Raw genomic sequence first — 6,000 nt, 5'->3', positions numbered from 1 at the left:
GGAGCTAACCTGGGGGCTAACCGGGTTGGCTAACTGGCAACTAGCTAACGTAACTTTATCTAACGCTGTAAAACGCTAACTGATATGAGCACGTACGCAAATACCTGGGAGTTTGATGGTGTGTTTGGCATTTAATTTGACATCAACCGAGCGATAGCAACAAGTCCTCATCTGACTGACGTGTTAATGCTCTTTGGCAGTCTTTATTAACTGGCACAAGGGGTCCATTATTATTAATCTGGATTGAGGCCAGACCTCATGGGGGTTTGTGCTTATTGTGCAGCACTTTAAAGTTCATGTGTCTATTAATACAATCAATGCACCCATTTATTGGTTGGACACTAAGGAGTCGCCCTCAGAAATACCTCGGCTTTCTAGTTGACTTTGGCTGCACACACTTCTCTGCTCCTTTTCCTAACTTGTGACCAAAGTGTTGGACACACTGACAGCGATAAGGAGGCTGTGGAGAGACTGCAGCACAGAAACATAATTAACTCGGATTATAAATCAGCTTCCTCACAACTGCACTACTGTTTCCTCTTGACAGTTTGAGCTGCTCTTACAGGATGTGCTTTACAATGGGGTATTTTACTGCTGGGGAAAAACCTGTCAAAACAGATACCACGAAAAATGTGCTTTAAAATAAGCTTGCTTGTTCTTTAAGGTGGGGGAAAGCTATCAAAGTTAATTACCAGTGAAGTAAATTGTTAGTATAAGTAAGGTAGCTGCTGTCAAGTCAGGGATATCAGAGCTACCAGCAGGGCAGGAAGCTTTTCATAACGTTTTTTTCACCTGACAGATGATTGCTTCCTTATTTTTAAGCCTAAAACTTGTAGACGGTTTTGGTTTTTCCCCACCTGACAGGTACTTCACTTTTAAAGACTTCACAGAGGAGCTCAAGTCGTGATAAATGCCCTCACTTCCTCTCTCTGTCACTTAGGAATGTGTTTCTTTTTCTGTCTCAGGGCACAGTTTGTTCTGCCCTGTTCTTCCCCTGCTGCTTGGATTTGTTTCTGCGCCCTTGTTGGACTTTCAAGCCTTAAGGCTGCGTGAATGCGATCAGTCACCAGGGAGTTTACCATAACCACAGGATTATATCACTCTGTTGAGCTTGTTATCCTCGGGGCCAGGGAACACTGAAACGCACAATTATCGCCTTGTGAACACTGAAATAGACAAGAATTGCCTTGTGAGCAGTGCCAAGGCACTGAAACTCTCAATCTCAAAACACAGATAATTTTGTAGTCATGATTGCTTTGCCTTGGGTCCTGGGTCAGCTGCAATCCTGTGGGTGAAATAATGGGACTAACCAATGGGGGAGCTGACGGTGGTGCGCTGTTTCCTATGAGCCAACATGTGATTAGCAGCGAAGGATGAATGATATAATTCTACCAGAACAGAGAGCTGTTGTTTTGTAATTTGGTGTTTCTTGCATTATGTTTGTTGTTGGTGTCCAGGAGACATGTCTACACCCTTGTCATTTCTTTACCAACATGCAAAACTGCACCGCCCCACCTCCCTTCTCTCGGGGACACCGGTGTCCACGTGGGGGAGCCTGTGTTTGATGCTGCACTCCTCCCTCTGAGGGAGGGAGGAGTCAAGATGGACAGAGGGAGGTGGGGGAGAGAGAGATGAGAGTTCAAGGGTTTTCCCCTCATACACACACACTCTCAAACACACTTGTCCTCATCCTCATATAGCTGCAGGCCTGCTCCCCTCCTCTCCCCTCTGCTGGAATGAGGGCCTGAGGATTAAGGAGCAGAGAGGCTGGACTAGAGGACCACAGGATTGGGATTGGAGGGCTCGGGGCAGGACTGGATTATTGTTGGGGAAACCAGATTGGACTGCAGGAAACAGACGGTTTTGTACTGGGATTGGTGACTCAGCTAGACTTGTGGACCAGCTGCACTGGAAGTACTGGAACCATTGAGACTAGTGGTGAAGCCACTCAGCAGCAGCAGCAGCAGCAGACACTTTCTCTGGTATGAACCTCAGCGTTGTGGCACAAATGTGTAGGTGTTCAGTGCGTCATCATAACTTCTGCATCAGAGCTGTTTTGCAGAAACGTATCTAAATGAGTGTTTGTGTGTGTTGGTGTGTCGTCACGTCTTCCTCAGAAAACCTCATGAGAGCAGAGAACCCAGCCAGAACATACTCCTGTTTTTCTTTTTTTGTATGTCATTGTGTCTGCAGACGATGTTAAGTGTTGCTTAAGTTAGAAACAAGACAGTGGAAGCAGAAGGAAAGAGAGTGAACTTTAGGCCTGGATGTGTTGGTTGTCCATGGCAGCTGGTCATCAACAGCATTGCCACGACAAGGTGTCCCATTACTTTGCGAGCGCAAACACATGACCTCGAGACTATGTGGAGCAGCTGGTTGAAGGTGTTGCTATTAACGTCAGAATGTGTGTGTTTGTTTACTTGAGCGGAGGATGATATGACAGTGTTATTTCCTCTCTCTTAATGAAAAGTCAGAGAGGGGAAGTGTGTGTGAATGCCAGTTTCACTGCCACTCCGCTCACAATGTTGCGTTACTCTCGTCATCAGGTTTATAATAAGAGCTGCCCCGGCCTACTTAAACCTTTCTCTGTGGGCGAAGGGTGTGTGTGTGTATGTGTGTGTGTGAGAGAGAGTGATGAGTAAGTGCGTCACTGTCTGTGTGTTTGCAGGATGTAAATAATATCACTACCCAAAGCTGTGGCACCTGTCACGCCTCATTGGACTGAATTTGCCTTTTATAAAGTCAGCAGGGCTGGGTCTTGGTACTCCATACCTTGAAGGTATTAACCGAAATAAACCCTTACCAAGTAGTATCAAAACTTCTCCAGTCCATTCGATCCTTTCCATACCCAGATCCAAAAACTAACTAAGTTGTATCGGATGGAGTAGAAAAAAGGTAGTAAGTCCAGTACTAGGTATCACTTTAAAGATATTTGTATTATAGCTTTTTAGACAATACCCAGCCCTAAAAGTCAGAGTTGTCTGCATAACATGAGATGGAGTTTAAAGGGCTTATATATTATAAATAAATTTATGTATTATTTATTTCCTAGAGCTGAAAAAATAGTCAATTAATGGCTAAAAACTCCATGTGCTCCTTAGGAAATGCCTAGCTAGGATAGCTTGAGAGTACTTTGGAGGTGCACCTTTTTTCAGCCAGAGAGGGGACCTCCAACTCTCACTGGGACGGTTTGCCGCCGAGTGTGAAGCGGCTGGGATGAGAATCAGCACCTCCAAGTCTGAGGCCATGGTCCTCCGCCGGAAAATGGTGGATTGCCCACTCCAGGTCGGGGGGGAGGTCCTTCCTCAGGTGGAGGAGTTTAAGTATCTCGGGATCTTGTTCACAAGTGAGGGTAGGATGGAACGGGAGATTGACAGGCGGATTGGGGCGGCGTCAGCAGTGATGCAGGCGCTTAACCGGTCCGTTGTGGTGAAGAGGGAGCTTAGCCAGAAAGCAAAGCTCTCGATTTACCGGTCGATCTACGTTCCAATCCTCACCTATGGTCACGAGCTCTGGGTAGTGACCGAAAGAATGAGAGCGCGAGTACAAGCGGCCGAAATGAGTTTCCTCCGCAGGGTGGCTGGGCTCAGCCTTAGGGATAGGGTGAGGAGCTCAGACATCCGGGAGGGACTCGGAGTAGAGCCGCTGCTCCTCCACATCGAGAGGAGCCAGTTGAGGTAGTTCGGGCATCTGGTAAGGATGCCTTCCGGACGCCTCCCTTGGGAGGTGTTTTGGGCACGTCCAACTGGGAGGAGACCTCGGGGCCGCCCCAGAACATGCTGGAGGGACTACATCACCCGGCTGGCCTGGGAACGCCTCAGGGTTCCCGTGGAAGAGCTGATGGAAGTGGCTGGGGAGAGGACTGTCTGGGCTTCTTTGCTGAGGCTGCTGCCCCCGCGACCCGGACCCGGATAAGCGGAGGACAAGGATGATGACGACGACGACAACGACGACGACCTTTTTTCAGTTGAGACATGTCTGGTTGCTATGATATGGAATATCCGCCAAAGTAAAAATGGCGGCGCAAGGTAGTGAACTTGCTCTGGGTGAAGGGAAGGCTGAAGCACAGAAACTAGGACAGTTCTGCCGGTCTCTGCAGGTTCATGAGAGAAAAGTATTAATGTATTTAATTCATATCAATATATTTCTTCTTCGTTGTTGCTGTTGCTTGGCACTTGTAATAGTAAGATGTGACGGTTGGTCTTTGTGGTATTTCTCCTTATGACACTGTGATTCAACTGCTGGCTAAAAAGTGACAGTGACAAGTGCAGTGTTTTACCTAAAGTTGAACATTTTTTAACTCTCAGCATTCAGGGGAAAAAAAATGCTGGCCTGGGGAAAAGCGTCTTGGCGGCCATTTTACAGACCAAACAATTATTTAATTAATCTAGAAAATAATGGGCAGGTTAATCAGTAATGGAAGTGATTGTTAGTCAAAGCCCTCTATATCAAATCATTGCATATTATGTAAATTTATAGGTAGATTGTAGTCCCAGTGTCCTCCATTTGCTGAGAAAGACTTTCAGATGTGGTTGATAGCTTTGGAAAATGATAGTAAGTTTGAGTTAAGATCTCCAATAGCTGAAATGAACAAATGCTGTAAGTCAGTGCCTCAGAAGTCCATTAATATGGGTAAACAGACTTTGGTTTTAGAAGTTGTACAAATGTTGAATTTTTCTGCTGTTTGGCTTTTAATGGTTAGAAATTGAAGGTTTATTTGTCATATTTATGTTAGAGTTTATATATCGTGATTACTTAAATCACTGTAAAATATAAACACTGATGTGAACTGTTTCACCTCATCTTTTTCTCTGTGTTGCTCCAGAGGTTGACACTGAGTAACTTGGGCATGATGGCAAAGTGAAATGAACAGTTTCCTGGGATCCCTCAGCGTGACTCTTCTAATGAGGCAGGCAAACAGCAGCAGCAGCAGCAGCAGCAGCAGCAGCAGCATAGCTCAATGTGTCCTCTGTGGCTCCTTGTTACTTGGCATGAATTGTGCCTTTTCTTCACCTTGTGTCACTGGTTAGAGCCTTTCTAGAAAGTAGCCATAGCAGAGGTTTATTACGAGGCACCCAGTGGGGAGAAACAGCGTTAGTTGACAGTGCAGAGGTGTGATATGTGAAACATGAAATATGTAGATCAGCATGATAACTCTACACGCTGCATGATTCCCTCTCTTATTACTGGAATTTAATCGTTGTCTTTTCTTTTTTACTTTCTTTTTGAGTAAAACCACAGCTCAGTGTCTGTCAGACACACATTTCCCTCCTCAGCTTATCGTTCTTCTGCAGATAGTGTGTGTGTGTCTGTGTGCACAGGAACTTCTGCTCTATCAGAGGACACACGTCATGTACAGTTAAGGGTGTGTATCAAGTGTAAGGCGGCATGGAGCTTAACATACACAGTAAGATCTCAAGTCCACTTTGTCTTTTTCAAACTGTTGCTCATTTGATGTTTCTTTTGGATATAATAACCAGTGAAATCAGTCACTAACACACTTTAAAAATGTGTTTTCATTACCCATCATTCAATTAATGCTAAACAATACAAGACCACAGTGCTCTCACATACCAGATTTAGACAGCGTCTTCTTTCGCCTTTATTTATTTCTATGTCAGATACAAAAATCCACACTTCTTTTATGTTTAATATGTGTGCAAAAAAAAGCCAAATCAGTGTTGTATGAGAAAGCAAACTCTTGCTTCAAAATGTTTCATCCCTTGCAGTGGACATTTGTAAATTGTAAAGCGAGTACAATGTTGTTTCGCCCTAGTTTCAGTCTGATATAAACACTCAGTTGGTTTTATTTACACTACTTTTCTATTTACCCTTTGGTTAGAAGAGGTCTGTGTTTAAACATAGATTTTTCTGCAACACTGAGGGACAAAAATGTCAGTATTTCGTGGCCTTAAATGCAACCTCTGTTTTATAATTGCTGCCTTGCTGAATGTTGCTTTTTTCAGTTGTGGGATGCTGCTAAAATGGAGGAGATATTTA

The 6,000-nt window shown here is 44.7% G+C and overlaps 1 protein-coding gene and 1 long non-coding RNA gene across 3 annotated transcripts in view; one reads left to right on the top strand and one right to left on the bottom strand.

The window, feature by feature from the left end:
- LOC125881175 (uncharacterized) overlaps positions 1-6,000 on the bottom strand; it is a 261,696-nt gene that overhangs the window by 131,156 nt on the left and 124,540 nt on the right. The gene's annotated exons all lie outside the window — the stretch shown is intronic.
- Positions 1-6,000, top strand: part of LOC125881169 (cytohesin-1-like) — a 29,857-nt gene that overhangs the window by 5,567 nt on the left and 18,290 nt on the right. The gene's annotated exons all lie outside the window — the stretch shown is intronic.

This window comes from Epinephelus fuscoguttatus, linkage group LG20 (assembly GCF_011397635.1).
Source record: "Epinephelus fuscoguttatus linkage group LG20, E.fuscoguttatus.final_Chr_v1".
Taxonomy (NCBI): Eukaryota; Metazoa; Chordata; class Actinopteri; order Perciformes; family Serranidae; genus Epinephelus; species Epinephelus fuscoguttatus.
Note: the sequence above shows the minus strand (reverse complement) of the source record. Positions and strands in the feature narration are given on the sequence as shown.